The sequence below is a fragment of the Scyliorhinus torazame genome, chromosome 2 (assembly GCF_047496885.1).
Source record: "Scyliorhinus torazame isolate Kashiwa2021f chromosome 2, sScyTor2.1, whole genome shotgun sequence".
NCBI lineage: Eukaryota > Metazoa > Chordata > Chondrichthyes > Carcharhiniformes > Scyliorhinidae > Scyliorhinus > Scyliorhinus torazame.
In genome coordinates this window covers 242,012,645-242,034,962 of record NC_092708.1, presented here as the reverse complement: position 1 = coordinate 242,034,962, position 22,318 = coordinate 242,012,645, and the positions used below count along the sequence as shown (strand labels likewise).

General features: G+C 47.8%; 1 protein-coding gene across 1 annotated transcript in view; it reads right to left on the bottom strand.

The window, feature by feature from the left end:
• dcaf5 (ddb1 and cul4 associated factor 5) overlaps positions 1-22,318 on the bottom strand; it is a 157,632-nt gene that overhangs the window by 73,593 nt on the left and 61,721 nt on the right. The gene's annotated exons all lie outside the window — the stretch shown is intronic.

Below are 22,318 nucleotides of genomic sequence, written 5' to 3'. Positions count from 1 at the left end.
TGTAATTGGCAGCGCCGTTAAGATTTAAAATTTTATTTGTGGGAAGTGTGTTTCACTCTTTACAGTAAAAAAAAAATTCATGAGATGTCACTGGCAAGGCCAGCATTTGTTGCCATCCCCAATTGCCCTTGAATTGAGCCAACACAATTAGTGGACCAGATGGGTTTTACGACAATAACACAATAGGACTAGCTTCATTTTCCAAATTTATCAATTGAATTTCAATTTGACCAGTGTTCCTAAGATAACAGCCTGGATGGAACTCTGGATTACAAGTCATGTGGCATTACCACAGCGCCACTGGTCTGAGGAATCGGATGATCTCCTACGGGACTGCTCAGAGTCAGTGGACTGGTCAGTATTTAAAAACTCTGCGACCAGCCTGAACGAGGACGCCACTACAGTAACTGACTTCATTAGTAAGTGTGTAGAAGACTGTGTGCCAAAGAAACAAATCCGCGTGTTTCCCAACCGGAAACCCTGGATGAACAGGGATATCCACTGCTTGCTGAAGTCTAGGTCTGAGGCGTTCAAGTCAGGTGACCCTGACCTATACAAGAAAGCCAGATATGATCTAAGGAGATCCATCAAAGATGCCAAAAGACAGTACTGGACCAAGCTCAAATCCCAAGCTAGCCTCACAGACCCCTGCCGACTATGGCAAGGTCTGCAAGACATCACGGGCTACAAGATGAAGGCATGTAAAATCACATGCTCCAAAGCACCCCTCCCTGGTGAGCTCAACGCATTCTATGCAGGCTTTGAACAAGAGTTCAGCGAGAGCAAGCCCTCCACCCCAGAAGCCTCGGATGAACTTGTATCTGAGATCACCATTGCAGACGTCAGAGCAGCCTTCTCGAAGGTCAATCCTCGGAAAGCCACTGGACTAGATGGAGTACAAGACGGGCACTCGGGTCTTGCGCGATCAGCTGGCGGGGGTATTCGCAGACATCTTCAACCTCTCTTTACAACAATCTGAGGTCCCTCTCTGCTTCAAGAGGACGACCATCATCCCTTCATCCCTGTACCAAAAAATGCCAAGCAGCGTGCCTTAATGACTATCGTCCAGTGGCTCTGACATCCATCATCATGAAGTGCTTCGAAAGGTTAGTCATGGCACAAATCAACTCCAGCCTCCCGGATTACCTTGATCCACTACAGTTTGCTACCGCTGCAACATGTCCACAGCAGACGCCATCTCCATGGCCCTGCACTCTACCCTGGAACATCTAGATAACAAATACACCTATGTCGGACTCCTATTTATCGACTACAGCTCAGCCTTCAACACCATCATTCCTACGAAACTCATCTCCAAACTCCATGGCCTTGGCCTCAGCTCCTCCCTCTGGGACTGGATCCTGAACTTTTAACCCATAGGCCACAATCAGTAAGGATAGGCATCAACACCTCCTCCACAATCATCCTCAACACTGGTGCCCCACAAGGCTGTATCCTCAGCCCCCTACTATACTCCTTGTACACCTATGACTGTGTGACCAAATTCCCCTCCAACTCGATTTTCAAATTTGATGATGACACCACAGTAGTGGGTCGGATTTCAAACAATGACGAGACAGAGTACAGGAATGAGATAGAGAATCTGGTGAACTGGTGCGACGACAATAATCTCTCCCTCAATGTCAACAAAACGAAGGAGATTGTCACAGACTTCAGGAAGCGTAGTGGAGAACATGCCCATCTACACCAATGGGAACGAAGTAGAAAGGGTCGAGAGCTTCAAGTTTTTAGGTGTCCAGATCACCAACAACCTGTCCTGGTCCCCCCATGCCGACACTATAGTTAAGAAGGCCCACCAACGACTCTACTTTCTCAGAAGACTAAGGAAATTTGGCATGTCAGCTACGACTCTCACCAACTTCTACAGATGCACCATAGAAAACATTCTTTCTGGTTGTATCACAGCTTGGTATGTTACCTGCACTGCCCAAGACCGCAGGAAATTACAAAAGGCCGAATCCATCACGCAAACCAGCCAGCCTCCCATCCATTGACACTATCTATAATTCCCGCTGCCTCGGAAAGGCAACCAGCATAATTAAGGACCCAACACATCCCGGACATGCTCTCTTCCACCTTCTTCAGTCAGGAAAAAGATACCAAAGTTTGAGGTCACGTACCACCCTATTCAAGAACAGCTTCTTCCCTACTGCCATCAGACTTTTGAATGGACCTACCTCATATTAAGTTGATCTTTTCTCTACACCTTGCTATAACTGTAACATTCTATTCTGCAGTCTCTCCGTCCTTCCCTGTGTACGGTATGCATTGTTTGTACATCATGCAAGAAACAATACTTTTCACTGCATACTAATACATGTGACAATAATAAATCAAATCAAAACTAATGGCAGTGTGATAAGATATCTTTAACGTTAAGTATCTTGCACAGGGGCTGCTCCTAATTGACAGCATCAAAAGTGAAGTGCTATCAGAATCCCAGAAATAGCTCAAAATTCTAACTGATTTTCTTTCACCTGACACTCCCCTCTGTGGGCAGCACAGTGGTTATCACTGCTGCCTAACAGCACCAGGGACCCGGGTTGATCCCGGCATTGGGTGACAGTTTGTGTGGAGTTTGCATGTTATCTCAGTGTATACGAGGGTTTCCTCTGGGTGTTCTGGTTTCCTCCCACAGTCTAAAGATAGGTAGATTAGGTGGATTGGCTATGACCAATGTGCGGGTTATGAGGATAGGGCAGGGCAGTGGTCCCAGGTACAGTGTTTATCGAGGGTCGGTGTGGACTCGATGGGCCAAATGAAGCCATGTAGGGATTCTAGAAAATTTCAATTATTCTAAATAACAATTTAAATAAACTAAAGATTCCAATATATATTTTTCATGATGAAATTGATCCATTTAACAGTCTTTCTTTGGCCTTTAATGTCTTGATTAAAGTTGTTAATTGGAGCCACAGCCACTCTCAAACCCTGGGCTTTAGATTAACATGACTGACAAGATTCTGAAAGTTGAATTTGGATTAGGAGCGTAGAGAACATTGTACAGTCAAAGCTTATTTAATGTGCCTACTTTTTAAAAATAAATTTAGAATACCCAATTCATTTTTTCCAATTGAGGGCAATTTAGCGTGGCCAATCCACCTACCCTGCACATCTTTGGGTTGTGGGGGCGAAACCTACACAAACACGGGGAGAATGTGCAAACTCCACAGACAGTGAACCAGAGCCGGGATCGAACCTGGGACCTCGGCGCCATGAGGTCACAGTGCTAACCACTGCGCCACCGTGCTGCCCTAATGTGCCTACTTTTGCAGGAGTATCATTGCGAGGTATTTTTCTGTAGTACGTTTTACCTGGTAGCCATTGTTCATACCTTTGAAAAAATCCAGAGAACACATCTCGAAATCTTTCCTGGAGATACAATGCATACGGAGTGCCTTTCATATAAAATAAAGAGGTTGTATGCAGGACATCAATGCCATGTCGTCTGATATTACATAATGACCTCGCTCAAGGAGTGGGTGGGTGAGACTCTTGCCCTGGTAAAGGAGGCTTTGGCTCAGACATTGATGGCCATACGGGAGCAAGGAGAGTTGAAGGGGGCGAAGTAAAAGCGGTTTGGCAGCTGAGGCGGGCGAGTGGGTTGTGCACGAGTATGGGAAGGCCAGCCGCTTATTGGCGGGCTAGCTCTGCTGGCAGGCGGCGGCGAGAAAGATCGTTCGGGATATGGATGGGACGGGAGAGCTGGTAGTGGCACTGGAGCAGGTGAACAAAGGTTTTGAAGAGTTCTACAGGGATTTGTACAAGCCAGAGCCTCTGGAGGATGAGTCAAATATGAAGAAGTTCTTGGGGCAATTGGAGTGTCCTTAAGTGGAGAGGGCAGGATTGGAGGAGCCAGTGGGAGTGGAAGAAGTGCAGGTGGTGATAGGGAGAATGCAGACAGGCAAGGCACAAGGGGCGGATGGTTTCCCTGTGGAATTTTATGAAAAGTTTAAGGATATTTTGGCGCTGCTGTTGGTGGGAATGTTCAAAGATTCGATGGGCCAGGGGTTATTGCCTGAGATGATGGGTCAGGCATCCAGTTTGTTGCTTCTGAAAAAGGAGTGGAGTGTGGGTCATACAGGCCTATACCTCTGTTCAATGTGAATGCCAAGATATTGGCGAAGGCAATGGCACTCAGGTTGGAGCAGTGCCTTTTAAAGGTGATTGGAGAGGATCAGATGGGGTTGGTAAAGGGCAGGCAGTTGTTGGCAAATGTATGGTGGCTGTTGAATGTGGTGCTTTCTCCGGCAGAAGTGAGAGAGTTGGAGGTGCCGCTGGATGTGGAGAAGGCGTTTGATCAGGTGGAGTGGAGCTATCTGTTTGCAGTGTTGCAGAGGTTTGGGATTGGGCCCAAGTTTGTGGCATGGGTGAAATTGTTGTACAAGGATCCGACGACGTGTGTGTGAACAAATTAAATGAATTCAGGGTACTTTCCCTTACACAGGGGAATGAGGCAGAGATGCCCCATGCTGTCTTAGATGTCCACTAATCCTGCTCCAGCAGCAACACTTAGTCTCAGGAACGGAGAATCCTGCTGGTGTCTCTGAAGGGGTTCACGGCCAAGTGGGAGGAGGAGCTGGGGATGGAGCTAGAGGAAGGATTGTGATGTGAGGTGCTGCAGAGGGTGAATGCCTCAACCTTGTGTGCGAGGCTGGGTTGATACAACTAAAGATGGTAACAGGGCGCACCTGACGAAGTCAAGGATGAGCTGACTGTTTGAGAGGATATTTGTGAATGGTGTGGGAGGGGCCCAGTTAATCATGGCCATATGTTCTGGTCCTGCCTGAAGTTGGAGAAATTTTGGAGGTTTTATTTCTACACTATGCCGGCGATCTTGCATGTAGACTTGGAGCCTAATCCCCTGGGGGCCATATTCGGGGTGTCAGACCTGCTGGACTTGCAGGCGGGAGCATGGGCAAATGTTTTAGCCTTTGCCTCGCTCATCGCTCACAGGTGGGTTTTGTTGGGGTGGAGGGCAGCTTCTCCACCCTGTGCCTTGGCGTGGCTGTGGGATCGAATGGGGTTCCTGCATTTAGAGACGGTGAAATTGGCCCCAAGAGGGGTTCAGCAAGAGTTAGAGTTTGTTTGTTCTACATTTTGGAGAATTAGTTAACTTCAACTGTTAGGGTGGAGGGGTTATTTTTATGTTGTAATGTTTTTCAAATGTTAAAATGTAAAAAATTTGAATAAACATACATTTTTAAAAAATTGACAACATGAAATTATATAATAGAAGCACCTCCAGGGAAAATAAAATCATCTTTTATACCACAGGTAAAAATTATATTGAGGCTACAAATGATATACCATTAACATACAGTTACATGAAAAGGTGCAGCATATAATACATTAGTGGACAGCATGGTCACAATCTGAAAGTGATCATTCATAAGCATCTTCAAGGTGCTGTACAACCTCCTTCCCACACAAAAAGCGTAACTCATGAACCAAAATGTTACTAAAATATCTTCGATAATGACTTGGAATTGCTTTAAGGTCAGGTTTGAGGGAAGCAGCTCTTGGGAAAGTCAGTGCTTGTGATGCAGCCTTTAATCAAATATCAATAAATGCGCCTGGCCTTGAAGCTCATCAGATCGGTTAAATCATTGCTATGAATCACTATTTACGCACACCATCCAGTTACTTACTGTTTATTGTTGGCTGCTACATTGTGCAAATGTACTTCACTTGCAACTTTTCCAGATAATCTGAAGATCAAATATAATCTTGCATATATCTAGTCATGCTCCTGTTGTCTAAATTGTTCAATCACTCAGTAATTAAAACGGCTTTCCATTTAAAACTCCTTAAATGAGCTGCAAGCTATTTTACTGTACTTCTGTATCAAAAACATTATTGCTTATTTCGTCAATATCAAAGCACATCAACTGTCTGAGAATGTGTAGCCAATTGTCATTACCACTTAGCACTTGAAAGGCTAAAGGGATATCGTGACATATGACAAATAAAAGCAGGCATGCTTTCAACCTTATTTCTCAGGTCAGCTGTCTAGGATCTGCTTGAGCTTTTACCTAGCTGTATGAATGTAATCAGAACTACTTTGTTAAGATTGCCGTTTTACAATTAATCCCAGTTAATGGCTGTTCTCAATTTTGAATTAAAACAGAAAATGCTGGAAATACTCAACATGCCTGACAGCATCTGTGGAGAGAAAAGTATCTGTGGAGAGAAAAACAGGGTTAACATTTAAGGTCAGTGCTGACGAAAGGTTGTCGACATGAAATGTCTCCATAGGTGCTGCCAGAATTGCAGAGTGTTTCCAACAGTTTCTGTTTTTATTTCAGATGTCCAAGTCTACATTTGTTCCCAATTTTAAATATTACTATTTGAGATGGATTTGGATAAATGTATTGTGCTGCTACACAACATCAGCTATTAACAGAGCTCAAGCTGTTGAAGATTCCTGAAAAGACAGACATGGGGTGCGATCATCGGGTGCAATATGTGAATCCTACGAGCACCCTAAATCAGGTTCTACACTGGGCCGATTGCGAGTAACCTGACTCACTCCACCCGGCACGATCTGGATCGCACCCTCACTGGGCGAATTCCAAATCTGAATATTTAAATGAGCCCAGTGCTCAACAGCTCCACCTGGGAGACCTCACCGGGGTGCCATTTAGTGCTGATCCACACAAACGTGGACCACACGTAACAACACCTGAGCTATTGGAGACCTCCGGGTGGTCGGGGACAGGGCAGGTTGGTTCCTGGCACTCCCCCTAGCGGCACGGTCATTGTGAAAGTTCCACCCTGGCATTGCCAGGGTGCCCAGGTGGCAGATTGGCACCGCAGGGGTCAGGCCGGGGGGGGGGGGGGGGGGGGGGGGGGAGAAAAGAGACAAAGAGAGGTCAATAAAATGGGAGGGGGGAGGGGGAGGGAGGAGTGAAGAGGATCGAGGCTACCGACAAAATGGCACCCGATCTGTAAGCAGTCTTTCCTGCGATCACTAAGTGCGGCCTCGGCGGAGAGAAACTCCCCGAGACCAAAAGAAAACGGCACGGTGCCGTTGAATAGCGGGGTGTTTCAAGTCTTTGATAATTCAATAAGGAGTACAGGTCTTATGAGGAAAAGCCAAAATTTGATAAGATGCATAAGATGCTGATATTCCATAAGCTCCAACTTTCCCAACTGCCTGAAGATATTCCCTAAGAAACCTAGATATGGATTATATCCACTAATAATTTTGGAGAACAAATTAGGACAAAGTAAGATCACAACAGAGTCTTGCACAATTAAATTGACCTATCAATCACCATAAGGTTACTTGACATCAGTTGCCCTGACAGGACTTGCTGATCTATTCATACCTTTGGCACAACAGTGCTCTCAAAGTGAGATTAGCTCACCCCAGTATGTGGGCAAATAACCTCCGCTTTTTGACACAAGGAGCCGAATGGCCATCTTCTGTGCAGTGTCGATTCTGTGATTATAGCCAGGCAGTCAATATGAAGTGTTTCACTACCTCTGCGAACTTTGCACATACCACTCAAAGTAGCTCATCCTGACCTTTCAAGTGGGAACTTGCTAACTAGCAGCGGCAAGTGACCACCAAATCCCACTTAAAAATACGTAAATTCTACCCTTTCCAAGATTCTGCAATAGGAAATGAAGATTGTTGTTAATGAAAGCTGTTACATTATACAAACAAGGAACAGGAGGAGGCCATTCAGCCTCTTGAGCCTGCTCCGCCATTTAATAAGATCATGGCTAACCTGATATTAACCTCAAATCTGCATCCCCCGATAACCTAGCATCCCCTTGCTTACCAAGAATCTATCCACCTCAATCTTAAAAATATTCAAAGACTCTGGTTCCACCGTCTTTGGAGAAAGAGAGCTCCAGAGACTTGCGACCCTCCGAGAGAAAGCATTTTTCCTCATCTCGGTCTTAAATGGGTGACCCATTATTTTTAAACAGGGATCCCTATTTCTAGATTCTCCCGCAAGAGGAAACATCCTCTCCACACCCACCCTGTCAAGGCCCCTCTGGATCTTGTATGTTTCAATAAAGTTGCCTCTTACTCTTATAAATTCTGGGGGATCAAGCCTAGTCTGCCCAACCTTTCCTCAAAAGACAATGCACCCATTCCAGGAATTAATCTGATAAACCTTCTCTGAACAACTACCAATGCAATTACATCCTTCCTTAAATAAAGTGACCAATGCTGTATACAGTGTTCCAGGTGTGGCTTCAATAGTGCCCTGCACAACTGACCTAACATGCCAAAGCAACTCCTAAGCACAAAATATTAACATCAACTGACAAGCCCCAGGATGCTTTTTTTTTTAAAAAAAGGAAGCAAATACCTCATGAGACCAACTAATTTTGTTGCTTTCCTTTTGTGAGGTGAACATCCTGGGAGTGAAGTTACTGATAGGACACACCAGCATCAACTGATGCTGCAGGCTGTGAAGTGAAATAAATTTTTAATAATCTTTATTAGTGTCACAAGTAGGCTTACATTAACACTTCAATGAAGTTACTGTGAAAATCCCCTAGTCGCCACACTCCGGCGCCTGTTCGGGTACACAGAGGGAGAATTCAGAATGTCCAATTCACCTAACAGCATGTCTTTTGGGACTTGTAGGAGGAAACCAGAGCACCCACGGAGAGAACGTGCAGGAGAATGTGCAGGGAATTGAACCCGGGTCCCTGGTGCTGTGAAGCAACAGTGCTATCCACTGTGCTTCCGTGCCGCCCTCCAGTGAAACCTGGTGTGTAAAAGGCAAAACAACACATAGCCCAGAACTCCACATTGTCAAAGGTAAATTCACTCAGATGAGTAGAGTTTTGTGTAAAAAATGTGTTTAAATATTGGAGCAGAATTTCACTCTTAGCTGCATTGTTCACAGCTTGCCTAGAGGAACAGTTGCAGATAAATTCAATAGGAAAAATATAAGATTTGATTCCATCACTGATATAAATGCTCTCAACTGTCTAGACTAGATTCCATTTACTGAACCTGAATTAATGGTCTTTTGTTTTCTAAATCTTTATGGGATGAAGACTACTGACATCTTAAAGATTACAAATCGAGACACTGCTCTAACAAACAAAAACAAGCCTAGCTGACATTTCAAATCATTGTTTTAAATTTAGCATGCCTACAAAAAAGTGGTGGAGCAGCTAGTTGAAGCACAAAAAACATTACAGGGAGAAATAAGATTGAAACATGAGAAGCATTTGCAACTTCAAAGTGTAAAATGAAGGATTCCATAATACAACAGCAGCAAAATCAATTGCTCTGTCCAATATTACTTCCAATGCAGCAATCAACGATCACAGACTTGTCAACACTAAGCCATTACCAACTGATGACTATATAATTTATTTCAGTTAGTAGAAAGCACTGTCATGAGAGAAGATTGGGTCAACTGTGCCAGATATGAAATTCTGACATGCTTGGACAGACTGGATACATCAATGCTTCTCCCCCCGACATGGTGGTGGTGGGGGGGGCAGGAGGGTTCTAGAACCAGGGATCACATTCTCAGGATTCGGAGTAGGCCATTTCGGACTGAGAGGAGGATAAATTTCTTCACTCAAAAGTGTTGTGAATATGGGGCAGCAAGGTGACGCTGTGGTTATCACTGCTGCCTCTCATGGCGCCAAGGTCCCGATCCTGGCTCTGGGTCACTGTCCATATGGAGTTTGCACATTCTCCCCGAGTTTGCATGGGTTTCACCCCCACAACCCAAAGATTGCCCCTTAATTGGAAAAAAGGAATTGGGCACTCTAAATTTATTTTTTAAAAGGGTTGTGAATCTTCAGAGTTCTCTCCCACAGAGGACTGCGGAGGCTAAATCACTGAATATATTTAAGAAGGAAATAGATGAAGGAGTTGAAGAAGGAGCTGTTGGCCCCGATATTACAGGCGATTGAAGGGCTAAAGGAGGAGCAGAGGACCCAAGAGCTGGAGCTTCGGGTCGTGAAGGCAAAGGCTGCTGAAAATGAAGATGAAATACAGGGCCTGGTGGTGAAGACAGAGACGCACAAGGCACAGCACAAAAGGTGTGTGGAAAGGTTGGAAGTACTGGAGAATAATTCGAGGAGGAAGAATTTAAGAGTCCTGGGTCTTCCCGAAGGCGCAGAAGGGGCGGACGTCGGGACATGTGAGCACGATGCTTCACTCGCTAATGGGATCGGAGGCCCCGACGGGCCCTTTGGAGGTGGAGGGAGCTTATCGAGTTCTGGCGCGAAGACCGAAGGCTGGAGAAATACCTCGAGCTATAGTGGTGTGGTTTCTCCGCTACAATGACAGAGAGACGGTCCTCAGATGGGCGAAGAAAACTCGGAGCTGTAGGTGGGAGAACGCGGTGATCCACGTATACCAGGATTGGAGTGCGGAGGTGGCGAGAAGGAGGGCAAGCTTTAATCGGGCTAAGGCGGTGCTTCACAAAAAGATCCAGTTTGGAATGTTGCAACCGGCGAGATTGTGGGTCACACACCAAGGGAAGCACCACTACTTTGAGACGGCAGAAGAGGCGTGGACATTCATTGTGGACGAGAAGCTGGAATAGTCTGGCGAGAGAAAGAGCTTTTGGGACAAAGTGGTGGGGTGATTATGTGGGGCGAGAAAAGGGGGGGGGGGGGGGGGGGGAGAATGATTTTTCAATTTGTTAATTTTGCGATCCTGTAACTTTTCTCTCTTCCCCATGGTTGGGGGGGGGGGGGTAATGAGGAACTGTGGGCGCCGGCCATTAGGGGCGAGGTTGAGTGGGAAACGCGGGCTTGTTCCCGCGCTATGGTAATTATGGCGGGAACAGGGACGCAGGAAGGAGGGGGCCTCGCACAGTGGGGGCCGAGGACAAGGGGGGAAGCCGAGGTCAGCCAGAGTTCGCTGACTTCCGGGAGCAACATGCCGCGTGCAGCTACGCTAGAGGGGGATCTAGCGGAGGGGGGGGGGGGTTAACTGGGTTGCTGCTGCTAAGGAGAAGGGGGAGCTGTTATGGGATGGGGTGGTCGAGGCGGGAGGGCGCCGTCGGGGGGAAATACGGGTACGTGGGAACCGGGTGAGGAGCTGGGTTAAAAAAAGGGGATGGCTAGTCGACAGGGGGGGGGGGGGGTGGTGGTGGTGGTGGTAAAGAGCCCCCCAACCCGGCTGATCACGTGGAACTTGAGAGGGCTGAACAGGCCGATAAAAGGGCACGGGCACTCGCACACCTAAAGAAATTAAAGGCAGATGTGGTTATGTTGCAGGAGACGCATCTGAAACTGATAGACCAGGTCAGACTACGTAAAGGATGGGTGGGGCAGGTGTTTCATTCGGGCTTGGATGCGAAAAATAGAGGGGTGGCTATATTAGTGGGGAAACGGGTAGTGTTTGAGGCAAGGACCATTGTAGCGGACAGTGGGGGTAGATACGTGATGGTGAGTGGCAGATTACAAGGGGAAGCGGTGGTTCTGGTGAATGTATATGCCCCGAACTGGGATGATGCAAACTTCATGAAGCGTATGCTGGGGCGTATCCCGGACCTGGAGGCGGGAAAGTTGGTAATGGGGGGAGACTTTAATACGGTGCTTGATCCAGGGCTGGACCGGTCGAGGTCCAGGACCGGGAGGAGGCCGGCAGCGGCCAGGGTGCTCAAGGACTTCATGGAGCAGATGGGAGGGGTAGACCCCTGGAGATTTAGTAGGCCTAGGAGTAAGGAGTTCTCATTTTTCTCCCATGTTCACAAAGTATACTCACGGATAGACTTTTTTGTCTTGGGAAGGGCACTGATTCCGAAGGTGGCAGGGACGGAGTATACGGCCATAGTAATTTCGGACCACGCTCCACATTGGGTAGACCTGGAGGTTCGGAGAGGAAAAAGAACAGCTCCCACTCTGGAGAATGGATTTGGGCTTATTGGCGGATGAGGGGGTATGTTTAAGGGTGAGGGGGTGCATCGAAAGGTACTTGGAGCTTAATGACAATGGAGAGGTTCAGGTGGGAGTGGTCTGGGAGGCATTGAAGGCGGTGGTTAGAGGGGAACTGATATCCATAAGGGCACATAAAGGGAAGCAAGAGGGTAAAGAAAGGGAGCGATTGTTGAAAGAATTTTTGAGGGTGGACAGGCAATATGCGGAGGCACCGGAGGAGGGACTGTACAGGGAAAGACAAAGGCTACATGTGGAATTTGACCTGCTGACCACGGGTAAGGCAGAGGCACAGTGGAGGAGGGCACAGGGTGTACAGTATGAGTATGGAGAGAAGGCGAGTCGGCTACTGGCCCACCAATTGAGGAAGAGGGGAGCAGCGAGGGAGATAGGTGGGGTGAGAGATGAGAAGGGAGAGATGGAACGGGGAGCGGAGAGAGTGAACGGGGTGTTCAAGGCATTTTAAGAGAGGTTATGTAAGGCTCAGCCCCCGGAAGGGAAGGAGGGAATGATGTGTTTCTTGGATCAGCTGGAATTCCCGAAGGTGGAGGAGCAGGAGAGGGCGGGACTGGGAGCACAGATTGAGATGGAGGTGGTGGTAAAATGGATTGGGAGCATGCAGGCGGGGAAGGCCCCGGGACCGTACGGATTCCCGGTGGAATTTTATAGGAAATATATGGACCTACTGGCCCCGCTTTTGACGAGAACCTTTAATGAGGCCAGGGAAAGGGGGCAGTTGCCCCCGACTATGTCGGAGGCAACGATATCGCTCCTTTTGAAGAAGGAAAAAGACCCGCTGCAGTGTGGGTCCTACAGGCCCATTTCCCTTTTAAATGTAGATGCTAAGCTCCTGGCCAAGGTGATGGCGACGAGGATAGAGGACTGTGTCCCGGGGGTGGTCCACGAGGATCAAACTGGGTTTGTTAAGGGGAGACAGCTGAACACGAACATACGGAGGTTGCTAGGGGTAATGATGATGCCCCCACCAGAGAGGGAGGCGGAGATAGTGGCGGCGATGGACGCCGAGAAAGCCTTCGACAGAGTGGAGTGGGATTATCTGTGGGAGGTGCTGAGGAGATTTGGTTTTGGAGAAGGGTTTATTGGATGGGTACAGCTGCTGTATAGGGCCCCGGTGGCGAGTGTGGTCACGAACAGACAGAGGTCTGACTACTTCCGTCTTCATAGAGGGACGAGGCAGGGGTGTCCCCTGTCTCCGTTACTGTTTGCATTGCCGATTGAGCCCCTGGCCATAGCACTGAGGGGCTCCAGGAAGTGGAGGGGAGTACTCAGGGGAGGAGAAGAACACCGGGTATCTTTGTATGCAGATGATTTATTGCTGTATGTTGCGGACCCAGTGGAGGGGATGCCTGAGATAATGCAGACACTCAGGAAGTTTGGGGAATTTTCGGGTTACAAATTGAATATGGGGAAGAGTGAGTTGTTTGTGGTGCATCTGGGGGAGCAGAGCAGGGGAATAGATGACTTACCGCTGAGGAAGGTAACAAGAGATTTCCAGTACTTAGGGATTCAGATAGCCAGGAGTTGGGGAACCTTACATAGGCTTAATTTAACAAGATTGGTGGAACAGATGGAGGAGGATTTTAAGAGATGTGACATGGTGCCACTGTCACTGGTGGGTAGGGTGCAGGCGGTCAAAATGGTAGTCCTCCCGAGATTCCTTTTTGTGTTTCAGTGCCTTCCGGTGCTGGTCACGAAGGCTTTTTTCAAGAAAATTGAGAAAAGTGTCATGAGTTTTGTGTGGGCCGGGAAGACCCCGAGAGTGAGGAGGGGGTTCTTGCAGCGTAGCAGGGATAGGGGGGGGGGCTGGCACTACCGAGCCTAAGTGAATACTACTGGGCCGCCAATATCTCAATGGTGAGTAAGTGGATGGGAGAAGGGGAGGGAGCGGCATGGAAGAGATTGGAGATGGCGTCCTGCAAAGGAACCAGCCTACAAGCAATGGTGACGGCACCGTTGCCGTTCTCCCCGAAGAAATACACCACAAGTCCAGTGGTGGTGGCAACACTAAAAATTTGGGGGCAGTGGAGACGACACAGGGGAAGGACGGGAGCCTCGGTGCGGTCCCCGATAAGAATTAACCATAGGTTTGTCCCGGGGAGAATGGATGGGGGATTTGGAGCATGGCAGAGAGCTGGGGTTGTGCAACTGAGAGGTCTGTTCGTAGACGGGACGTTTGCGAGTCTGGGAGCGCTGACGGAAAAATATGGGTTGCCCCAAGGGAATGAATTTCGATACATGCAACTGAGGCCTTTTGCGAGGCAGCAGGTGAGGGAATTCCCGCAGCTACCGACGCAGGAGATTCAGGATAGATTGATCTCAGGGACATGGGTGGAGGATGGTAGGGTGTTGGATATATACAGGGAAATGAGGGACGAGGGGGAGATCATGGTGTATGAGCTGAAGGGGAAATGGGAAGAAGAGCTGGGGGAAGAGATTGAGGAGGGGCTGTGGGCTGATGCCCTACGTAGGGTAAACTCGTCGTCCTCGTGCGCCAGGCTAAGCCTGATACAATTCAAGGTTTTACACAGGGCGCATATGACCGGAGCAAGGCTCAGTAAATTTTTCGGGGTAGAGGCTAGGTGTGGGAGATGCTCGAGAAGCCCAGCAAACCACACCCACATGTTTTGGTCATGCCCGGCACTGCAGGGGTTCTGGGTGGGGGTGGCAAAGGTGCTTTCGAAGGTGGTGGGGGTCCGGGTCGAGCCAGGCTGGGGGTTGGCTATATTCGGGGTTGCAGAAGAGCCGGGAGTGCAGGAGGCGAAAGAGGCTGATGTCTTGGCCTTTGCGTCCCTAGTAGCCCGGCGAAGGATATTGCTTATGTGGAAGGAAGCCAAACCCCCGGGCGTGGAAACCTGGATAAATGACATGGCAGGGTTTATAAAACTAGAACGGATAAAGTTCGCACTAAGGGGTTCGGCTCAAGGGTTTACCAGGAGGTGGCAACCGTTCAGTGACTACCTCGCAGAACGATAAAGGAAATGGGAATGTAACAGCAGCAACCCAGGGGGGAGGGGGGAGGGGGAGGGTGGGTCCTCAGGGGTGTTTTTGTATAGATATTTGTACTAGGTTATGTATAATGGATTGTTTGATTTTATTTTTGGAGAGTTATTATTTTTGTGATGACAGTTGCCATTTAGTTTATATATTATTTATTTATTTGTTAAAACGGCCACTGTTATTTATATTGTTTTATTGTTGTAAAAAGGAAAACCTTTGTATTGTTTTGTTTGGCCAAAAAATTTGAATAAAATATATTTTAAAAACTTATATTTTGAGACTCTGCAGTGTCAAGGGTTATGGGGAGCATGCTGGAGTATGGCATTGAGATAGAGGATCAACCATGATCATGTTGAATGGCAGAGCATGCTTGAAGGGCCAAGAGGCCTACTCTTGCTCCTATTTTTTAAAGTTGACTTATTCATACTGAAATCTAATCCTTAAAGACAGACTCAGTAATTACATTTGCTGTCTGACATCTCTTATAATGGTCTTATTCTTTGGGAAAACTGCATGAAACTGGCTGTCCATGCTTAAACTTGTCTTGCTCTACCACAGAACGGCATTGTACCATTTCATAACTTGAAAGAATGTGAATACAAGCCAACAACTTCCAAAGCGGCAATGTTCCAATTTTTGGTTGATTGATCAACATAATGCCTCTGCAACAGAACAAAAGATGTTACTGTACGCCACTCCTTGCATGACTTTGAGCCATTTAGCGGAAAACTGACAGGTTCAACACCAAAGTGGGCAGCATGGTGGCACAGTGGTTAACACTGCTGTCTCACAACTCCAGGGACCCGGATTCAATTCCGGCCTCGGGTGACTGCGTGGAGTTTGCACTTTCTCCCCAGCTCTGCGTGGGTTTTCTCAGAGTGCTCCAGTTTCCTCCCACAGTCCAAAGCAGGTTAGGTAGATTGGCCATGCTAAATTGCCCCTTAGTCTCCAAAAGGTTAGGTGGGGTTACTGGGATAGGGTGGAGGTGTGGGCTTAAGTAGGTTGCTCTTTCCAAGAGTTGCTGCAGACTCAATGGACCGCTCTTTTACTATTATCAATGTCATAAGAAAGGAAAATGAGGAAACCTAATTCATGAAAGCATTCTATTAAAAAATTGGCGGAAACAATACAATTAAATTATGCAGATTATCTGTTGAACAGACACAGCATGTGTCTGACCTAAAAAAAATGTCAGAAAGGTCTATGAATAGCCATCACAGACAGAAAGTAAATTGTATTGACCCTGCAAAGAAGGAACACTTCAAACTCAGCTATGTTTTTTTTATTCGCTGCAATTGTTGGAGTAATGAAAGACTTTAGCTCAGATGTTGTTCAATAGTGAATTATGGTGCACATCTTGGCTGCGGTTTTGCAGACATTCTTTGGGCCTTCTCATTATGAACCAAAGGCAGCATTATTTATAGATTTCTTTAAAATTAAGTGTCTTTTTTGCCTCATTATATGGACTTGCTTTAAACTAAATTAAATTAAAGTAATAATGAAGATTTGATACAACAATATTTAACATGCAGAATTATTTTTATATGTTAGTAGATTTCCCATGGCCTAATGGGTGATGAATCAGAGGATTTGTCATTTCCAAACTTTAGGAGCGTTTATGTCATGTAGCGAATAGCATCAGGGCCACAGATTTACAGTGAATGAGCAAGGGAAATTCCATTTCTATTAAACAGCATTTTGTGACCTTTACTGGTGCTTTGGATATTGAATTTTGCAACTCCAATATGTGGTGAAAACCATTTACCGGTTTCATTTTTATCCCCTGTCATTTTAAAAGCGCGGACACACAGCAAGGCAGTATCAGTTGGAGGTAGGTCTTTGATATCAACCTGTATGGTAAAGTAGCTCATCCTAGGGCCTGAAGAAACTATAGAGGTGGGGCTCCTGGAGCTTGAGGGAAGACGGTGATGATGCTGCAGGAGATTGAACACATGGGATGGTTATTTGATCTGGCATCACTGTGCAAAGGAAACTTTGGGTTTAGTAGTACTGCAGATTGTGATAAATGCAAGAAATTGTCGTATTTTATATTTTTTGCAGTAACGTTATTAAAACCTGGGTTAGGATGCATACAGACAGTATGTCTGCTAGAGCGATGATCAAGGTGTTGTAAAAGTGAAGTAATCATTGATTTGCAGGTGTGTGCGGCTAATAGATCATGGGGGGGGGGGGGGGGGGGGAAGAGAGAGAGAGAGAGAGAGAGAGAGAGAGAGAGAGAGAGAGAGAGAGAGAGAGAGAGAGAGAGAGAGAGAGAGAGATGGATAGTGTATACAGGAGGTGGAGGGAAGTGGGGTTGGTCAAGGTGAAGGATTTGTATTTGGAGGAAGGGTTCGCCAGTCTGGAGGAGCTAAGGGAGAGAGTAGAGCTGCCGAGCGGAAGAGAGTTAAGGTATTTGCACGTTACGGACTTTGCGCAAGTTCTGGAGGGGGTTCCCTAGGTTGCCGGGATGCACCCTGCTGGAGTGACTGCTGCTTCCGGATGTGTAAGGGGAGGGAAGAATTGGGGATATATACAAGTGGCTGGGAGAGCAGGGAGTTGTGCGGTGGTGAAGATCAAGGAGAAATGGGAAAGGGAGATCAATTGGGGAGTATGGAGTGAGGCACTGCGTAGGGTAAACAGGACCTCCTCGTGTGCAAGGATGAGCCTGATACAGTTTAAGGTGATTCACAGGGTGCATACGACTCAGGCGAGAATGAGTGGGTTCTTTCAGGGGGTAGCAGATGAGTGTGAGAGATGTGGGAGGGAGCCAGCGAATCACGCGCACATATTTTGGCTAAACAAGTCAAACGACAACTGGTGTACTTTGTGAAAAATTGGGAAGATTATGGGCAGGAGTCTTCGCAGTCTTATCCAGGATAGTGGAGGATGAGATGGACCCCCTTTGGTGGCGATATTTGGGGTTTCAGAGAGGAGGAAGGCTGCTGTCATGGCCTTCGCCTCTCTGATTGCAAGGCGGCGAATTTTGTTGGAGTGGCGGTCGACATCGCCACCGGGGGTAGCGGCTTGGTTGGGTGACCTGTACGACTTCCTGCGGTTAGAGAAGATAAAGTATGAATTAAGGGGCTCAGCAGAGGGGTTTGCGAAAAGGTGGGGAATGTTTGTGACCGAGTTTGAAGAGCTGTTCGTCTCGGGGGAGGGAGGGGGAAAAAGGGGGAAAAATTTGTACAGACGGTATAGTTGATTGTTGGAAAGTATGTTTCCCGGGGTGTTTATTTGCTGTAACCTGTTTTGATACATGTTTGTAATAAAATACATTAAAAAAAAGATTTGAAGGACCTCTGGGCTGTAGATAATTTATGAGGGGTATTGTTTTTGGTCCTGGCTAAGCAAGTCAAAGGATATATTTTAAGAAGAGACAAAAGATGCTTTGGGTACAGATGATGTAGTTAATGGGAGGAGCCAGGTCTGTCTGAAGAGTCAGTAGGTCCTAGAACTCTGATCTGAACAGAGGGGTTTCAGTTTGGTCCTGAAAGGTTCTCTCCCCAAAGATTCTGCACAGAGAAAATCAAGTAAAACCCTGGTTGTTAACTTTATTCATATCCCAGACTTAGAGTCACACAACCTGATCATGGGGGGGAGACATTAACACAGTCATTGGCCCCGAGCTGGACCGGTCGAAGTCCAGGACAGGGAAGCGACCGGCAGTGGCTAAGGAACTGAAGGGTTTTATGGAGCAGATGTGGGGGGGGGGGGGAAAGAGAGATCCCTGGAGGTTTGCGCGGCCGAGAGTGAAGCAGATTTCTTTTTTCTCCCACGTTCACAAGATTTATTCCCGCACAGACTTCTTTGTCTTGAGCAGGGCGTTAGTCCCAAAGGTGGCTGGCGAGGACAGAATACTCAGCAATCACAGTCTCGGACCATGCCCCGCACTGGGTGGACCTGCGGCTTAGTGAGGAGAGAGGGCAGCGCCCACTCTGGAGACTGGATGTGGGGCTGCTGGCGGACGAAGAGGTTTGCGGGCGGATTAGCAGGAACATCCAAGATTACCTGGAAACAAACGATATGGGTGAGGTAGCAGCAGCAACGGTCTGGGAGGCTCTGAAGGGAGTTGTCAGAAGAGAACTCATCTCAATTCGATCCCATAGGGAAAAGAGAGAAAGAGCGGAGGGGGAGAGACTGGTGGAGGAGATGGTCCGAGTGGACAGGAGATACACGGAGACCCCCGAGGCAGGGCTACTGAGGGAGCGGCGGAGTCTGCAGGCGGAGTTTGAACTGCTGGCCACAGGGAAAGAGGTAGCACAGCTGAGGATGGCAAGGGGGGCAGTCTATGAGTACGGGGATAAAGCGAATAGAATGCTGGCACACCAACTGCGAAAGAGGGAGGCGGCCAGGGAAATTGGGGGAGTAAAGAATAAGGAGGGTAACACGGTCTTGGATCCAGGGGGGTGAACGGAGTCTTTAAGGAGTTCTATAGTAAACTATACGAGTCGGAGACCCCGACGGGAGCGGAAGGGATGAGGCAATGTTTGGACCAGTTGAGGTTTCCAAAGGTGGAAGAGGACCTGGTGGAGGGGCTGGGGACCCCGATTGAATTGGAGGAGATTGTCAAGGGTATAGAGGGCATGCAATTGGGTAAAGCCCCGGGGCCGGACGGTCACCAGATAGAATTCTATTAAAAAAATTCGGAAATATTGAGCCCACTCCTGGTGAAGACCTTCAATGAGGCTGGAGAGAAAGGAACTCTTCCCCCAACAATGTCACAGGCCTTGATCTCACTCATTCTTAAACGAGGGAAGGACCCGGAACATTGCGGGTCATATAGGCCAATTTCGCTTTTAAACGTGGATGCCAAATTGCTAGCTAAGATTCTGGCCACATGAATTGAGGATTGCGTCCCAGGGGTGATAGAGGAAGACCAGACTGGGTTTGTTAAAGGCAGACAACTCAATACCAATGTCCGGAGACTTTTGAATAGTATTATGATGCCCTCAGAGGGAGGGGAGGCGGAGGTGGTAACAGCGATGGACGCAGAGAAAGCCTTTGACCGGGTGGAGTGGGAGTACCTGTGGGAAATGCTGGGGAGGTTCAGGTTTGGTGAGGGCTTTATTGGCTGGGTGAAATTGCTGTACCAGGCGCCTGTAGCAAGTGTATGTACAAATCGGCGGAGGTCGGGGTACTTCGAGCTTCACCGGGGAACGAGGCAGGGATGTCCCCTCTCCCCGTTACTATTTGCCATAGCTATGGCGCTGAGAGTCTTGAGGAACATCGGGTCTCGCTGTACGCGGATGATTTGCTCCTGTACATTTCGGACCCTGTGGAGGGGATGGGGAGGTTCTGCTGATCCGGAGGGATTTTGGTAGTTTTTCGGGGTAAAACGCTGGTGTAGGAGGGAGGGTTTCCGTTATCTGGACCACTGGGAGCTCTTCCGGGGCAGGGGTGACCTGTATAAGAAGGGCGGATTGCATCAAAACTGGAGAGGCATAAATATCCTGGCCACAAGGTTTGCTAGTGTCACACGGGAGGGTTTAAACTAGTATGGCAGGGGGGTGGGTACCGGAGCAATAGGTCAGAAGGTGAAAGCATTGAGGGAGAACTAGGGAATAGGGCCAGTATGGCTCTGAGGAAGAGCAGACAGGGAGATGTTGTTGAAAACAGTGGGTCTGGTGGCCTGAAGTGCATGTGTTTTAATGCAAGTAGTATTACGGGTAAGGCAGATGAACTTAAGAGCTTGAATTAGTACTTGGAACTATGATGTTGTTTGCCATTACAGAGATCTGGTTGAGGGAAGGACAGGATTGGCAGCTAAACGTTCCAGGATTTAGATGTTTCAGGTGGGATAGAGGGGGATGTAAAAGGGGTGGCGGAGTTGCGCTACTGGTTAGGGAGAATATCACAGCTGTACTACGGGAAGACACCTCAGAGGGCAGCAAGGCTATATGGGTAGAGATCAGGAATACGAACGGTGCAGTCACAATGTTGGGGGTTTACTACAGGGCTCCCAACAACCAACGGGAGATAGAGGAGCAGATACGTGGACAGATTTTGGAAATGAGTAAAAACAACAGGGTTGTTGTGATGGGAGACTTCAACTTCCCCAATATTGACTGGGACTCACTTAGTGCTAGGAGCCTGGACGGGGCAGAGTTTGTAAGGAGCATAGAAATTCATAGAATTTACAGTGCAGAAGGAGGCCATTCGGCCCATCGAGTCTGCACCGGCTCTTGGAAAGAGCACCCTACCCAAGGTCCACACCTCCACCCTATCCCCATAACCCAGTAACCCCACCCAACACAAAAGGCAATTTTGGACACTCAAGGGAATTTAGTATGGCCAATCCACCTTACCTGCACATCTTTGGACTGTGGGAGGAAACCCACGCACACACGGGGAGGATGTGCAGACTCCCCACAGACAGTGACCCAAGCCGGAATCGAACCTCGGACCCTGGAGCGGTGAAGTAATTGTGCTATCCACAATGCTACCGTGCTGCCCTGAAGCATCCAGGAGGGCTTCTTAAAACAATACGTGGACAGTCCAACGAGGGCCTAGTATTGGGGAATGAGCCCGGCCAGGTGGTAGAAGTTTCAGTAGGGGAGCATTTCGGGAACAGTGACCACAATTCAGTAAGTTTTAAAGTGCTGGTGGACAAGGATAAGAGTGGTCCTAGGTGAATGTGCTAAATTGGGGGAAGGTTAATTATAACAATATTAGGCGGGAACTGAAGAACCTAGATTGAGGGAGGATGTTTGAGGTAAATCAACATCTGACATGTGGGAAGCTTTCAAATGTCAGTTGAAAGGAATTCAGGACCGGCATGTTCCTGTGCGGAAGAAGGATAAATACAGCAAATTTCGGGAACCTTGGGTAACGAGATATATTGTAGGCCTCGTCAAAAAGAAAAAGGAGGCATTTGTCAGGGCTAGAAGGCTGGGAACAGACGAAGCCTGCGTGGAATATAAGGAAAGTAGGAAGTAACTGAAGCAAGTAGTCAGGAGGGCTAGAAGAGGTCACGGAAAGTAATTGGCAAATAGGGTTAAGGAAAATCCCAAGGCTTTTTACACATACATAAAAAGCAAGAGGGTAGCCAGGGAAAGGGTTGGCCCACTGAAGGATAGGCAAGGGAACCTATGTGTGGAGCCAGAGGAAATGGGCGAGGCACTAAATGAATACTTTGCATCAGTATTCACCAAAGAAAAGGAATTGGTGGATGTTGAGTCTGGAGAAGGGTGTGTAGATAGCCTGGGTCACATTGAGATCCAAAAAGACGAGGTGTTCGACGCCTTGAAAAATATTAAGGTAGACAAGTCCCCAGGGCCGGGTGGGATCTACCCCAGAATACTAAAGGAGGCTGGAGAGGAAATTGCTGAGGCCTTGACAGAAATCTTTGGATCCTCACTGTCTTCAGGTGATGTCCCCGAGGACTGGAGAATAG